The sequence below is a fragment of the Pelobates fuscus genome, chromosome 2 (assembly GCF_036172605.1).
Source record: "Pelobates fuscus isolate aPelFus1 chromosome 2, aPelFus1.pri, whole genome shotgun sequence".
NCBI classification, from domain to species: domain Eukaryota; kingdom Metazoa; phylum Chordata; class Amphibia; order Anura; family Pelobatidae; genus Pelobates; species Pelobates fuscus.
Genome location: NC_086318.1, coordinates 42327739 through 42345827, shown reverse-complemented (window position 1 = coordinate 42345827; position 18089 = coordinate 42327739). Strand labels below are relative to the sequence as shown.

The window sequence follows — 18089 nt, the reverse complement described above, 5'->3', positions numbered from 1 at the left end:
TAAGATTGTCTTATCCCCTGCTATGTTAATAGCTTGCTAGACCCTGCAAGAGCCTCCTGTATGTGACTAAAGTTCAATTTAGAGATTGAGATACAATTATTTAAGGTAAATTACATCTGTTTGAAAGTGGAAACCAGTTTTTTTTTTCATGCAGGCTCTGCCAATCATAGCCAGGGGAGGTGTGGCTAGGGCGGCATAAACAGAAACAAAGTGATTTAACTCCTAAATGACAGTGAATTGAGCAGTGAAATTGCAGGGGAATGATCTATACACTAAAACTGCTTTATTTAGCTAAATTAATTTAGGTGACTATAGTGTTCCTTTAAGACCGTCATCTGTCAGACTAGATTTACCAGGTAAGTGTTGACACAAAGTATTTTTTTCAATGATTGTGATGAGTGTGGGGGAAATTATATTTATTTATTTCATTGTTTTTGCTGCTCATATTCAGAACCATGGTTACAGGGAATCAATGTTACGACTCTTTATTCTACGTGTCTCTATATTTTTTGTTGTCGGCATATAATCAGGAGAGTAAGTACCAAAACAGTGCAGATTTTAGAAACATCTCAGCTTTTCCACAAGTGTCAGAATCATTTTCTCAGTAGTTTTTTGATTGCATCTCCTGCATAGACGCAGAGATATCGTTAAAAATAAACTCACTATCTCTGCTCTTTTGTAATGCAGTTCGACACCCCTGCTGCAAACTCAATGTATCTTTGACTGGTTCGACACAATCTCTGCATTGCTACTTCCATTTGACGATAATACAACCGCAGTCGCATCATTAAAATCTACTACTGGAAACCTTATAAATATGCATCACCCATTCAGCAAATACACATCGAATGTCAGCATTTGCACTGTTCTAAACTATGGCCTAGACCCCAAGTTATAAAACTTAAAAGTGATTTTTGCAGTGTACCTGGGAATGACAGCAAAATTAATAAAAAACTGACTTTCGACATATATTCTGTAATCGATTCGAACACACGTCTATTTTAAAACCTTATGAGCTGTGACTACCGACCAGCAGAAAAAACAATGATATTCCATTTTCATCGTCCGTCCCCCCCCTCCCCCCCAAAAAAAACCTTGGCTCAGAATGTTTTACTTATTTTACTTATTTAAAGGTTTATCCACTAAACCGCAAGTTGACAGTTTACTTGGAAGAAAATAAGCCATTAGAATATATGCCCGTGCCAGGCAAAATAGCTAGCAGTCATAAATAAATCCGTTTGTTGATGATGGCGTGTGGAAACGGGTAAAAAAATGTAGCATAGGAAAGCATGGGAGAGCGGAATAGAGCTGTACGTAGTTTGTGAAGAATCCTTTAACTTTGTGCAGTAGATCTTTGCGTAGAAGAATTAGTAGTGCTTACTTGGTTACGGAACGGTTAATAAATTGAAAAACGCAAGTAAATAACTACAGGATTGCAAAAACTTTAAGCCAAAATAGTTAAAATTGAAAAAATGGATGAGTTGGATTACTTTTGAATTTTGACTAATTTGGCCTCAAATGTAAAATTCCCTTGACAATTCACTACAGTTCTCGGTATAGTGAACAAACTCTATTTATAGTGGTCTACTGTTGTCCATTTAGCAAATGCTGCATGTCTTGTCCTGTGTTGTCATGCGAAGTGATTGAGTATATAGCTGTGGCTCGATCTCATAAGGTTCGTGTTACTGGCTGTCTGCATCAGTTCTATTGTTCAAGGCTAGAACACAGGCTTATCTCGATGACATCAATGTTCTTGTCCATGGTGCTGAATGAGCACTCCACAAGGCCAGGAAATATCTGTAGACATGTATAAAGACCTCTATGTATTAGCATATGAAAGGCAATAATACACTTTTTTTGCAGTAACGTCTTAATGATAAAAAGGAACATATATATGAAGGCATTACAGGTGCTAAATAAGGAGCAGTTTCCATGGAAACAACAAAATTGCCAAAATTTATAACCTTGACCCAGAATAGCACGCTTTGCTTAATAAGCATATCGGCCCAGAAAATCACCTGTGTTTGCCTTGATAAATATTGCTTAACAATACACACTATAAAGGTATTAATGATTATCCGGCAAGCCTGCTTCTGTTGACTTGCAACTCCTATTAAACGGAGGCAGCCATGACACAAACTGTTGGTTGTGGGAGTTGTAGTTCTCACCAACTGCAATCATATATGTTCCTATTCTAAATTCCCTCACCCTTATACGTATACTGTTGTTATGCTGGAAAAACACACAGATGCATTATGTAGCTATTTTTCAGGCATTGCTAGTGGTATTCTAGCTGAGCTCACACTCTAATTGACATCTTAGGCATTCGTCAGAAGTGCATATTTTATAAAACTCTGTAACACTGTATTTACTAGTAAAATGTAGGCTGAAATATTGGCGAATGGAAAATAGACACAGTGGCAAAATATATCAATTTTACTGTTTTTCCTTGAATTCACTGTTTTTATATCAACAATATATGTGCCAATACGTGAGGATTGGCCAGTCTACTAAACAGTAAGTCGTGGGGAGTTGGAAAATAACAGAGTTAAAAAAACAAATAACTCTGCTATAACGCAGATTAAGTCACATCTTGCTGTTTAGTGAATAGACCCCTGTTGAGCTCAAACTGCAACGTCAGAGGGAATGAAGTAAAAAGTTCTGGTTGGGATCGGAAACAATGATGTATCTATCAAACAGTATGTCTCTTGTTATAGCAGACAGTAGCATGATTGTAGCATGATTGTCTGATTCTCTTGTTTCTTTGTAGGTTTGTGAAGCGGACTTTACTTGTGGGCTGCAAGGTTTATGCTGTCCGGTCCTATTCTGTAAGTCATTATTTACTTTTACTTTAATCCGTTAAACGTTTACACGATATGTGCATTGTCTGTAGAACATTCCATTTTGGAAATTGGAGTGGGAATAGCATTGTCAATGGAGTCTCTGGTGATGTTAATTCAGATATAATTTGTTTTATTTTCGGTAGTAAATAATGTTTTTCAGTAAAGAATTCTTGGTCCAGAAAGAAACGGCTTCTAAACAATAACGCATTGTTTTGCTACCAACTCTGCTGGAAAGCTCTCCATATATCCACCTACCTTTGTGTATAAATGTAACGGCAGAATAAATTATTTTGAAATAATCTTATAGGACTTATTCAGTTGTCTTCAGAAGGCATCTTCATGCTTTAAACTTATCTGATCTATCATTGCTAATTTTGTTTTTAGACACAGAACAGGTATGTCACTCCATGGACTGGGTCATACATCATTTTAGGACCCTTCATTATGTCTTTTTCACACTTTTTTTGGGATCAGGGGAAGAGGAGTGCACAGTCTCAGTGATATATTGCCATAGCCATTTGCCAGACTTGAGTCTGTTGTCTCATATTGTAAATCGATTGCAGTGACCCTCCCCACTGTAATAGTCTTAGGAAGTCTTTGAAAACTCAGGGTAAAATGTCATCTTCAACCCTGCCATCTCTCTTGTTGTACACGATACATTGTATTCTCCCCTGGGGTACTGGAAATGCTAGCAGAATGCTTGGTTGTATAGGGAGAGGTATTAGAGGTAGAAAGAGGGAAGTGCTCATGCCATTGTACAGACCTCACTTGGAGTATTGTACGCAGTACTGGAGAGCTTGGAGGAAAGATGAGACAGGGGGGATATGATATAGAAATAGAAATATTTAAATACATAAAGGGAATCAACACAGTAAAGGAGGAGACTATATTTAAAAGAAGAAAAACTACCACAACAAGAGGACATAGTCTTAAATTAGAGGGGCAAAGGTTTAAAAATAATATCAGGAAGTATTACTTTACTGAGAGGGTAGTGGATGCATGGAATAGCCTTCCAGCTGAAGTGGTAGAGGTTAACAGTGAGGGAGTTTAAGCATACGTGAGATAGGCATAAGGCTATCCTAGACTTAAGATAAGTCCAGGGACCAATTAAAAGTATTTTGAAATATTGGGCAGACTAGATGGGCCGAATGGTTCTTATCTGCCGTCACATTCTATGTTTCTATGGGTACACATTTCTGTCTAAACACTAAGTATTCAGCATAATTTACCAATGTATTGGCTTTGCTGGTGAGAATATATTAAACTATTAGCTTGTTGGTACACTGAAACATTTTGAATATGTATTTTTGCTCTTATAGGTTGGAATGTTTGTATATGAGTATTAGTTAGTTCCGTTCTGATTAATATGTCCTCAATCAAAAATGCAATTAAATTAAAAGTGAATAGCCATTGGATGGTTGTCTGTTTTCAACAGATGGTCAGTCTTATCTGAAGGTACAATGCGATGCTGACAAATAGGTAGAAACTGTTCTCTAGTTACAGATTCTGCAATCAACGAAGGGTCACCGGCCCGAATGTAACCTCACTTTATACCACAGGAATTGCAGCAGAAAATCCAGGTTGTTTATTTTCCTCCTAAACTCCTGTTAGGACTGACAGTACGAATAAAGTTACTTCACTGACGGACCTTTCCAGAGAAGCTTTGAAATAAAAAGTAAATCAGTGTTACCCTTCTGAGTTTATCATGGTTGACGCCATGGACAAATAAGCTCGTTGCCGGTGTGCTTTGCCACTGATGTGGAAATTTGATAGGTTTGCTACCAGGGGCAGAAAAAGCTGAGACCAGACCAAAAATTTCCATCACTCCGTTTGCAGGCTTCTGCTGCATTGGACATAAATAGATCACCGTTATTTGATGAAAAGTTTTATACTATGGTATTGATGTATCGATAATACTCCGAACATAAATAGATAGAATTGGTTTTGTAATTGGTGCATACAAGTGTTGCTTAATACTAGCTTTGTTCCTGTCACGTAACATTGAACTGCGCAGTGTCTGTGTGCAAAATATTCTGGTAACTTTCACCGTGCACTTCAATAACATAGTCATAAGCAGCAATTCAAAAATTCTAAGAAAATATATGGTGTTTTTTTTTTTTATGTTTAAGTTTATTTATGAGACAATCAATATTTCACCTATGAATTTTTCCATACATGTATATGCCTAGAAAAACGTCTGCGTTCTATTGCTGAAACGTTCACTGTTATGCAACCTTGTGTTAGTAAATATGGTACACAATATATTTCCTTTTTTTTTTGGTGGCCACATTTTTTTTAAGTTTTAAATTAAAGTTTCTTCATATGCAAATATTAAGCAAAAAAATATGTTATACTGCAGTCTGGGGTAACATGGACACTTATCTCTCTGTCTCTCCTATAACTACGTTTGTAAAAGTGGCACTACGTGAACAGTATGGGTAGAAAGACACAGAAATTCAACAATCATCTTACATTACAAAGTATCAGACCCAATGAAACTCCAGATTAGAATCTCCAATGGCCATATAAAATTTCCTAATGACATCAGGTTTCACATCCATCCTATAGAGGATGGTGGCTTTACGACATGGTTTTAATTTATCCAGTCTCCCTCAATGGTCACTTAGTGTAATGCTGTATTGTTGACGTTTTTATTTACAGATAATTGCCTGATAAACTTCCACACTGTGTTTAATCACACTTAACAAAGCCTACACCAATAATATACCCATTCGTAGGAACTCTAGGCCTAGCTTTGTAACTTCCATGCATCGATAAAATGATAGCAGCCTCGATAGTGTTTAATTCGTTGGGAAAACAGGTCTTGCAAGAGATTTTGTCCCAAAGGATGGAATACTGTGTGTTAAATGACGTCTATCTTTGTTCTCAATGTTGCTATCTGTTCTATATTGAGAACAAGGACACTCTTTTTGTATCAGAATGAGTGAGCAAAACACATTTTTATGTGGTCCACACAATAAACGCTCAATGGATGTTTAATGGAGTTTTGATTAGGTAGTCCCTTAACCGCTTACCTACAAGACCCAACACATCTATTTTTGTCAGTTCTCATAGATACTGCATGTTATAGGTTGCCTAGGATATCATCTATCTACTTAATTGAACTAAATGAACATTTTCAGTAAAATACTTCATGTTAATGATTTAAAAATATATGACAGTCTGTCAAAGTATTCTTTTTTTTTTTCTGTCTGTACTGGCTAACCATTTATTTTCACATTTTCAAGATTTAATGCAAATGAGCAACGTTACACTTGGTTGAACTGAATGGAATTCTGATAATGCTATTCTATGCAATATATAGTAAATGGTCACAGATGTTAAGTTGTTTTTTCGAGGGCGTTGGGCTACAATCATCTTATAACATCATAGAGATGAGCATTTGACTGTCCTGGTTTTCAAAGAGGACACTGTGTCATAGATCCCTCTTCTCCAGTGTGCTGTAGGTCCATGGTTTTTAAAAGGCAACAGAGTGGACGTTTTATCATCAGAATAGGGCTGATAGACCTAGTATAGGATATGGAAGAGAATATTAGTATAGCACAGGTCATAAAACAGGCACGACTGTTAATCAGACATGGATTGTGCAGAGCAAAACACCCCTTACCCCCACATGCTCAGGTGGAACCATGCAAGAAGGCTCATAAACGTGGGACCACTGCATAATACCTATGTTTCTGGGCATGGTGAGGAGGTTTTTCTTTTTGTATGAACCTGTTCTACATGTAATAAAGACCACATGCGCTCCTTATCATACACAGCAACAATGGGAAAGATAAAAACAGAAAGAAAAGTCGTAGATTCACTTCTGCATAGATCGGTGTGGGTGTGACACAAGTAAAAGCAGGCCAGTAGAACCTAGGTTCTGATTTGGGGCAGTAACACAGGATCTTTGCACCATAGAGGTTTGTGAACTGCTATCCTGTGATGCCAAGTCTAAAATGCCTGAATGTAGTGTACAAATATCTGGTGTGATCTGGGCAGCCAATCAAGAATTTTATGGTTTCTGAATGGCAAACTTCTAGAGTGTTTTTAACTTATAGACACTTTCTCCAACCAACGTGCAGATTTTACTTTACCATTACCCTCATCGGTTTCAGGCAGAGTAATGGGAGTTGTTAAAACAACTAAAGAAGGCAACAGTAAGCCTGATCTTGAAAGAGATATAGTAAACATGTTACTATAGTAAACTAGTATTCATACTGCTGGATTCTTTTGGATTAACAACGAACTGTGTTGAAAGCATTGCATTTCTAGAGTGTAGACTGTCCAACAAACATACTTCAACTCTTCATAGGATGCCAAGAAAAGGTAGATATAGATTCCGAAGGAGTGATGAAGATTATTTATCTGATGATGTAACCCCACCTTTGGGAAGGAGATATTACATATATTGCTATTAAATCACCCATATCACATGTTGAGTTCACGTTCGTCTTGGTTTTTGCTGTCACTTTTTAACATCTGCATTCACAACCTGGAGAATCTATACAACCTGTTTATCCCATTTGTTATATACTGTGGTTTTCCCACAGATTCCAGCCACTGGAATAATCATAATAAATAGCCAGGTCTTCTAATATGTGTTTTTGATGGGCTGTGTGTCTTGCACAATATAAAACCTACAGAAACACATATGCAATTAATTATACATTTATGGGCAGAGATCAAGATAAACCCTTTATTTGAACTCAGACCCCCTTGTGTGAATTTCTCTTTTAGCAGTTGGTGACCAAATATGAATTATAGACACTTGTCTGTGTTTGGCCTTTAGAGACAAACTTTGAAGACCTTTTTAATACTATGAATAGAGGAACATGATACTGTTCATATGACCAACAGAGCAACTTAGCCTCCACAGGGTAGTAATAATAACATGCTCTAGCAACACAGACCCAAATGCTTCAAGACAAAGAGAGAAAGATGAAACCACATCTCCCCTTTAGCAACGGGGCTGAGAAAAAAAATGTGCCTTGAATCTAATAGTATTGAGTAAAACGTATTTCCTTCATGGTTTATTTTTTTTTTAGGATGTTACATTTTTTTATTTTGAGCCAGTATTTTCCATCAGGTTTGACATACAGAGTATGCATTTGTATATGTTAAGAACGTAATCTGAAATGAGGGATCAGAGTTTGAATAAGAGGGTATACATGACATTAGGATAGTACATTATAGGATGCACAGAGCAAAACCATGGCAGCTTTAAAAACCTCGTTATCAGCAGGTGGTATCATAGTGAATTATACACAGCTGTATTTTTGAGAGCATTTCCCTCTTTTTTTTAGTTTGTGTTTGACCGCTGCTCAGCGTAGCTGCCTGCCTGCCTACGCGATCTCTCCCAACTAACTATGTTGTCTTGGTTGTATGTGCATAGATGGTCTAGTGTGTACATGGTGGGTTTGGAACAATGAGGCGTGCAGCCACAAGGTAGTCTAATAGTTTTTTGTAATGTCGTATGTGAATCACCACATTGCGAGTTGAATATGGTCGGTAGTTAGTCTTGCCAACTATCTCTAGAAATATATGATATATATATATATATATATTTTTTTTTTTAAAGTAGTATTATTATTTATTTCCTTCATGTTTTTTAATAAAAAAAAAAAAAAAACTGTAATAAATGGAATTAAAAATGAATAGGTAGGCTATGTACCAGTCAACCATTAGGCAGGAAGACAAGTCTAGAAATCTTATGTCTCGTGCTTAAGCAACTAAAACAACTATTGTGAGACCGCAAAACCTCTGGGTCACCTGTTATCCTTCTGTCAGGAGTTAACTCCACTCCCTTGCTGCTCTGGCGGCACCTCTGAGTGGAAACGTAAGCTGTGGGCCACGACCTTTGAACTCCAGTTGCATCACGACTTCCAGGCAATGATAGACGCTTGGGAGACGTGAACGATTGTTCCATGCTACAGGGAAGCCCTGGAGGCGCGGCTGAAACTAATCAATATAGTATTAACTCCCATGGCAGCCACAAAGATTAACAGCCCCGTAAACCAATAGGGTGCTATGGAAGCATGTCAGAGTAGGTGTGTAAAATTTGGCACCCTATTTAAACCTCGAACAGGTGAGCTGTCATTGCTCGGTTGTTCTGTGCTATATGCCTGTTACTTTCCAATTTCCTGAGTTTACCTGGCCTCTGGCCTGTCTCACCAAGCCTTTATATCTGTCAGGTCACATATAAAAAGTACCGTATATACTAGAGTATAAGCCGTTTTTTTTTTTTGTGCTGAAAAACCCCAACTCGGCTTACACTCGAGTCAATTGTCTGTATTATGGCAATTTGCATTGCCATAATACAGACAATGGGGCTGTGTAGGATGGGGGCTGGCAGAGCTGTTACTTACCTCTCCTGCAGCTCCTGTCAGCTCCCTCCGCCTCTGCGCCGGTCCGTTCAGCACCTCTGTCAGCTCCCAGTGTAAGTATCGCGAGAGCCGCGGGGTCATAGTGCGGCCACGTGACTTACACTGGGACTTACACTGGGAGCTGCACGGACCGACGCGGAGGAGGAGGGAGCTGACAGGAGCTGCAGGAGAGGTAAGTAACAGCTCTGCCAGCCCCCCTCCTACACAGCCCATCCACTGGACCACCAGGGAGTGAGAGCCCCCCTCCCTGCCATGTATCAAGCAGGGAGGGGGGGATGGAAAAAAATTATAATAATAATAATAATAATAATAATAATAATTAAAAAAATAAAATAATAATAAAACAAATTAAAATAATTTTAAAATAATAATAAAATTGCCTACCCCCCACCAAGGCTCTGCAACACACACACACACACACACACACACACACTGCACTCACACACACACACTGCACTCACACACACACACACTGCATTCACACACACTGCACTCACACACACACACTGCATTCATACACACACGCTGCATTCATACACACACGCTGCACTCATACACACACGCTGCACTCATACACACACGCTGCACTCATACACACACGCTGCACTCATACACACACGCTGCACTCATACACACACGCTGCACTCATACACACACGCTGCACTCATACACACACGCTGCACTCATACACACACGCTGCACTCATACACACACGCTGCACTCATACACACACGCTGCACTCATACACACACACGCTGCACTCATACACACACACGCTGCACTCATTATATACACACACTGTAAATAAATATTCAATTAATATAATTTTTTTAGGATCTAATTTTATTTAGAAATTTACCAGTAGCTGCTGCATTTCCCACCCTAGTCTTATACTCGAGTCAATACGTTTTCCCAGTTTTTTGGGGTAAAATTAGGGGCCTCGGCTTATATTCGGGTCGGCTTATACTCGAGTATATACGGTAAGTCTGATTTAAAAAGCATGTGTGCTACTCTGTTTTATTCCTAATAGCCTATATGTAGTAGGTAATCCTTGAAATGTGCCAGATAACTCCTTATTCTAGTGATTCTCAAGGAATACCCAAAGTTCGGGATTTAAGCATTTTCCATTTGGATTTATTTTGAGTTTTAGTGAATAATCATGCAATGTGTTTTTTGTTAAGGAAACTATTTTTCTAATCTTATACTTAGAGATCTGTTCGCACAAAAAAAAAAATGAATAAAAAAAAGATTTAAAAACAAAAAACAAAAATAAATATTTTTAAAGTAAAATATTAAATCACAGACATGTCTGGATAGTTGTTCTAAGAGCATTAGACTTCAAATGACTAATCTAATTTATCTACTTCAGAACGTAAGCCGCACTGTTGTTCTAAACCCCACAGCTGAACTCTGCCAGTATGCTGTCCTTTTGTTTCAAGCCTGCCAAAAACATGTCTAATTCCAAACTATCCCAATTATTACTCTGGATGGAAGCCTTAAAATACATCTTAACCCCAAGTCAGTAGCTCAGCATGATAAAAACATCATTAGGAATTAAAACAAACGTCCGGACATCTTCTAGGCTCATTTTCCTTTTTCTGTTTTATTTTTTCATTAAGTTCCCGGGCGTTGATTAATATTAAATTGACATCTGATATGGTTTTAATTAGTGATTTCTTTGGTAACTCAATTAAAACATCAGCACAATTTGCTCAACACGTGCTTGTTTTTCCCATTGCTGGGACCAAAAAGTGTAACCTTGACGTGATCAGGTGGCTAGCGCCGCAGAGACAAACAAAGCCTGCAATCCATATTTAATTTAACCAGATCCACATGTGGATCACAGACACGTTTCCAGCTGTGATAGTCAAGTTTCAATTTTGTATTAATAGGTGAGAATTGGAATAACAGGTGATAACGTTAGTGTCACCTAATACCGCAGTTTATTATTTCTGCCTCAGTGGTTTGTCATTTAGTGCGACGAGAATGAATATCGACTCTTGAACAACACACGCTCATTCGTACGTTGTAATCTTCACACAGAAGCACCAAAGCCATGTGTGGGTTTATTTATAACTAAACATAAAAAAAAATTAAATCGCTATATAAAACTGTGTGTAGGGTGTTTACCGCTGCACCTCCATGGACTAAATGTGAGGTTTTAATCTCAGTTTTAACTCATGAATGTTCTATATAATATATGGCTAGTTTTGATTCTGTCTTGGGAGTCATGAATTTGTTATCACTAAACCCGAAATGTTTTTTTAAAGTCTATATAGACTGTACAAAGTTTATATCAGCAGTTCTGTTTATATATAGTGTGGTGCATGTGTTGTTTTTTTTGTTTTGCTTGTTTCCTTTTTTTGCACTCTGTATATGATAGGGTTTGCTGTTTAGTGCACACATCCTTCCTGCCTTGAGGCCGGATCGGTGGACCTATGTGGGAATTGCATGGCACAAGACAATAGCTCTATTGCAAATTTTAGTTTCCTCTGTTGTTGTAATGTTGCATCAATTATAAGAGCGTGTAATATCTGACTCCACCTGCCTGAGATTGATGGGAGTCACATTCTGGGGAAACCGCTGTGCCTCTTCCCAGCATCTCTCTTGGTTATAGCCAGTAAGCTGGGTGAGAGAAAAATCTAGCTCTTCCTACTACCGAATGCTCTAGGACTTTGCTGTGATACTCATAAACTGTTATATGACAATAGGATGGGTGAGGAGGACAAGTGGTAATGAACTTGGACCAATTTGGGCCACATCATTGTCAATATTTAACTATATCTAATTTGTCATTTTTGTGTCTGGGCAGTGGAAGGAATACAGTGTGCTAATTTTAACCATGTTACACTGTGGGGGTTTTACATTTTGCGCAGTCAAACTGTGATAAACTTACATGTGACAAAATATGCATTTGGGCCATAGATCTGAATTTAAAATCACATGTAAGAGTGGGTTATAACAGATGTTTTTTGTACACAAGGTGGTAATTTCACAAAGGCCTTATGTAACACCACCTTTTTGTGCCTTTATATAGTTAAAGGGACACTATAGCCACCAGAACAACTACAGCTTTTCTATAACCTGTCCCTGCAGGCTTTCTAATGTAAACACTGCCTTTTTCATAGAAACGGCCGTGTTTATATTACTGCTTAGTGGCAGTCACTCAGATGACCACTTAAGGTGCTTCCTGGGTCAGTCACTGATTTTCTGCATCTCGACAGTAACCTAAACTGTGCTTTCAATACCTTAGCATCAGGAATACACGTTTGTACTCCTGACACTATAGTGTTTCTTTACTGAGCTACTATGTCAGTTCCTTATACATTGGATTTATGTTTATATCACAATTAGATTAAATGATGTACTTTGCCCTCTGTAATTTCACCTATAGAGAGTATCATACATTTTCCGCAGGTTACATCCTTCTTCGGGATTAACCAGGACATGAGATTTTAGCAAGTAACCTTGGTAACCAACCAGTTATCAGCGTTCCAGAACTGAGCATAATCGGAATCTTTATAAAGTCTATTGCAGATTCTATTACACAACACTGTCTAAAGATTCCTCACTCAGAATTCTCCTAGTCTGTAGTCTATAGCTTTCTCGTTAATTGGTTCAATCAATGCTCATACTTTTTTATTCTCAAGAAGGTCAATAAAATATTCAAATGTGTCTGATAAGGAAAAATGCAGTCTGGATTTTTTTAATTTTCAGAGTCAAAGCTGTAGACATTAGTCTTTTGTATTTTTACAGAATTTATGTATCTTTTTACCTTTTATCTAACATCCTGTTTAAAAAAAAAATTGACTTTTTCTTTTCTTTTTTTTTTTTTTCAATTGCACGCAGAATTGTTTTGCATACATGCACACGCTCTTTGCATTAGAACAAGGAAACACAGCTATATGAACCATACGCAAGATTTAATGAATCGGTTAAAACATTTTTTTCTTTTCTCATTTCTATTGATATCATAAGCTCTTGGTGCAACATAAATTATAATTAAGGGTTCCCTGTACATAATCTACACTGAGTAGCATACATCTCATTAACAGTATTTATCTGAAATTACCGCTTTGCCAAATTGATATTGGCAGTCAAGTAGATTCTTAAAATTGTTTTTTCCTTCCTACCATCCATGCGCATGTCGGCGTAAGCTGTGCTTTCATTTCTAGGCAAAGAAAGTCTGAAATGGTACGTGGTTGCTTACAGCTCGGCCTTATTTAGCATAGAAATAGAGGTCTAGCTCTCGGTTCCATTGAGTGTTGTACTTTCAGGGTTATTCTTTGGAGATGTGGTTATAACACATAACGGGAATGTATTGCTTTGCTGATAAAGCATGGTTTGTTACATACGATGAGCGTTAGGCTGCCGGCTTGCTCGTCGATTAAATTACCTCGGTAACCTTTTCTTGATTTTGCTATCTTTTCCTCTTCCTTTGTGAAATTTAAGCCATTGTTCAAGGCTAATCTGCATTTGTAATGTAAAGAAATGTACGTGCTTGCGATTTCACCCTCTTTCCCTTCCTTGCTGTTTTGCGCAGTTCGATATTCCTTCAGACAGCGTAATAAAAAAAAAGAAAATAGAAAAAGACCGGTTGTTATATATTGGTAGAAAGCTGTTATTTGTGGGATAACTTAAAGCCCTCTTTCTTTAAACGCTCAAAATAGAATATTCTGTAGTTCATCTTTTATAGCTTGGACTGTGAACGTTTAATATTTGTTTTGGTTTTTATTACACAACCGTTTTCTACCAGGGAGGGAAACTTGGTTATGCGTTAATGTTTTTGTTGATGAGATCTTGTTTTAACTGTCCTTTCACTTAACTCGTCCAACCAACTCTGTAAAACCCTGTTAATCATTTAACGGCGACTCAAACTAAGTGCATTTTGAAGTCTGTTACGTTAGGCTGACTATCCTGTCTCTTGTGTCATACTAACCGACTGTTTTTTTAGTATCTGGACCTGGAATCTACAATATTAAAAGTATCTGGTTCCACCCATACTTTATTTTAATCTTTTTGTGGAGGAAATGGAGACCGTTGGCTATGGTAATATGAATCAAGAGAAAGTCGGTGGCACTCGGGCTGTCTCAGAATTTGGGTCATTCGTCACAGCTGTAGCACCATACAGACCTTCTCTAATATCATGGCAGGTATATGATGAGATCCTGGGAGACCAGACATCATTATAAGGAAGGGATAAGTTGTACGGATCAGGCAGTGCACGATACATGGATTTCTAATGTAATTGAACCACATTTTATGCACTCAAGTGAAACATAATAAAATAGATCCATCTGAAATACATATAGATCACAGAAAAAAGAAAAAAAGGGGAAAAAGATAAAAATGTGTCCAAATGTTCTATCTGTAACAAAGTCCTGAAAAAAAATCCAAATTTCGTAATGATTTGCAGGGACTCGAAAGTGAGTTGAGATACCTTTAAAAAAACGGAGACAGGGAAAGATACATAGCGTAATACTGTATCAAAAAGGTATTTATTGTCCAATATACAGGAACAAAGTTAAAAGGATCCCCCCCCAACATAAGACTCTTACATAAAATAAAATGTAGTACTCATCGTAATATATATAGCAGGCAAATAGATCTGTCCCAGCGGCTTGTGTGTTTCCCTATGACAGCTCCTCTCCGGTGCACTCGGGTAGGTTGTCGGTAATATGCTCAAAGGGAAAATGCTGGCTGGAAAAACCGGCTTCTGGTAGGCGCTGGTGCAGTCTGCTGCAAATGGTAGTTCTCAATGAAGAAAAAAGCACCCTATCGACGCGTTTCGCCCTTCCACAGAGGGCTTTTTCAAGATAGGTGCTTGAGGCTTGAAGTGGCAGTTTTATACCTTGCCGGGTAAAAAAATTTTTAAATTTCTTAAAGGGATACACTCCTTTTTTTGAAAAATGAATGAAAAAAATGTTTTACATAGGGGAGAGCTGAGGAAAGCTTGCTTATAAAACATATGATAAAATATAGTAAAATACAATGTTTGTATGGACTAAAATTAGTGCATCTGCACTCATAACACATCAAATTGAAATTGAAATATAAAGCTACTCTGTAGTGATGCTTATTACACATTTATAGATCTAGCTTAATTCTGACATAATTATTTACGTTTGTCATGGAACAGTCATAAGAACAGACATTTGCAATAATTGCATATAATCACATTTTGATGTGATGTCATTAATTAAAAGTGTTTAAATTGTGTTTAAATTATGTATTAGCATAAGGACAAGTATAATTATACTGTAAAAGGTTTCGGGATATATACTTTGTTTCGAGTTTTCCCATCAGGACTGAAACTCAATAACAAGACATCCTAAAGCGTGATAATTTTATAAATTTGTAAAAAAGAAAATTTTTTTTAGAGGATTTTAAATCTTTGGATGAACCTAGAGCTCAGAGCCCATGGTTAAGACAGAAACACATGAGAAGATATGGGGACTAATATACTACTTCTTTTCTAGAAAAGCTCAGAACTTGAGAGAAATCTGGAATTTGAGGCTTAAGCTATTTCTTTTTAGTACGTGATAATCCAAAGCTAATTACAGTTCCGGTTCTCCTTTATAGTATGTTAGCTAATTCTAGTTCAGCATTCAGACCCAAAGGGGTCAGGGTCTTTAAGGTATAGATCCAGAACATTTCCCGGTATGTTAGGGTTTTGCTTGGTTCGCCTCCCCTCCATGGTATTTCCACCTTCTCTATCCCACAGTATGAAAGAAGTGTTGGATCTCTGTTGTGGTGTGTTCTAAAGTGGTTGGAGAGAGAATGTTGCTCAAAGCCCCTTTTGATGTTGTAGACATGTTCTCTGAGTCTAATTTTGAGTATCCTTTTTGTTTGACCCACGTATTGGAGGCCACAAGGACACTCCAACTTGTAGATCACTTGTTTGGTATTGCAAGTGATGCAGTGTTTGATATTGTAGGTTTCTTTTGTGACTGATGACTGGAAGGAGGTTTGGTTTTTTCCTTTGGAACTGGTTTTACATATGTTACAGTTCCCACATTTGTAGAATCCCTTTTGACTTGTTAAAAAGTGAGTGGGTTTCATAGGTTTATGATAACTATGAACTAATCTATCCTGTAATGTAGGGGCCCCCCTGAATATTATCCTGGGTCGTATAGGTAAAAGTGTGGCTAGAGCCGGGTCTTGCCGGAGTAGATGCCAATGCTTTTGTACACTCGCCTTTATAAAGTTCGCTTGTGCACTATAGTTGAACACCACCGGACACATGTTTTCCGTATCCTTGTCCCTTTTGGCTTTCTCCTGCTTAGTTTGTAAAAGGGTCGTGCGCTCTATTGTTTTCACTTTTCGGAGAGCTAGTTCCAGTGATTCCTCGCTGTAGTCTTTCTCAGCAAACTGCTGTTTTACTTTTAGTGCTTGCGATTCATATACCTCAGGGTCCGTGCAGTTCTTTTTGACCCTTAAAAATTGGCCAAATGGGACATTTGACAGCCATGATGGATAGTGACAGCTTGAAGTCCAAATGTAACTATTTACGTCCACACTCTTGAAAAAGGTCTTTGATTTTAAAATATTCTGTGAGTCGGTATAGAGGATCAAATCCAAAAAATCGATGTCTGTAGAGCTATATTTGTATGTAAATGATAGATTATATATGTTCTGGTTAATGTATGCCAGGAAATTGATAAGTTCCGTCTCCTCCCCCTTCCACACAAAAAAACAATCATCAATGTACCGTCTATAGAAGACCAGGTTCGCCTCCCACTGGTGCCCGTGCCAAATAAATAGATTCTCCCAGTGGGCCATTTATTTGGCACGGGCACCAGTGGGAGGCGAACCTGGTCTTCTATAGACGGTACATTGATGATTGTTTTTTTGTGTGGAAGGGGGAGGAGACGGAACTTATCAATTTCCTGGCATACATTAACCAGAACATATATAATCTATCATTTACATACAAATATAGCTCTACAGACATCGATTTTTTGGATTTGATCCTCTATACCGACTCACAGAATATTTTAAAATCAAAGACCTTTTTCAAGAGTGTGGACGTAAATAGTTACATTTGGACTTCAAGCTGTCACTATCCATCATGGCTGTCAAATGTCCCATTTGGCCAATTTTTAAGGGTCAAAAAGAACTGCACGGACCCTGAGGTATATGAATCGCAAGCACTAAAAGTAAAACAGCAGTTTGCTGAGAAAGACTACAGCGAGGAATCACTGGAACTAGCTCTCCGAAAAGTGAAAACAATAGAGCGCACGACCCTTTTACAAACTAAGCAGGAGAAAGCCAAAAGGGACAAGGATACGGAAAACATGTGTCCGGTGGTGTTCAACTATAGTGCACAAGCGAACTTTATAAAGGCGAGTGTACAAAAGCATTGGCATCTACTCCGGCAAGACCCGGCTCTAGCCACACTTTTACCTATACGACCCAGGATAATATTCAGGGGGGCCCCTACATTACAGGATAGATTAGTTCATAGTTATCATAAACCTATGAAACCCACTCACTTTTTAACAAGTCAAAAGGGATTCTACAAATGTGGGAACTGTAACATATGTAAAACCAGTTCCAAAGGAAAAAACCAAACCTCCTTCCAGTCATCAGTCACAAAAGAAACCTACAATATCAAACACTGCATCACTTGCAATACCAAACAAGTGATCTACAAGTTGGAGTGTCCTTGTGGCCTCCAATACGTGGGTCAAACAAAAAGGATACTCAAAATTAGACTCAGAGAACATGTCTACAACATCAAAAGGGGCTTTGAGCAACATTCTCTCTCCAACCACTTTAGAACACACCACAACAGAGATCCAACACTTCTTTCATACTGTGGGATAGAGAAGGTGGAAATACCATGGAGGGGAGG

General features: G+C 38.0%; 1 protein-coding gene across 1 annotated transcript in view; it reads left to right on the top strand.

Moving 5' to 3' along the window:
- Positions 1-18089, top strand: part of KLHL29 (kelch like family member 29) — an 830662-nt gene that overhangs the window by 118384 nt on the left and 694189 nt on the right. Inside the window, exon 2 of the mRNA XM_063440860.1 lies at positions 2771-2828. The gene's annotated coding sequence lies outside the window, so the exon portion shown is untranslated. The remainder of the gene's footprint in view (positions 1-2770; positions 2829-18089) is intronic.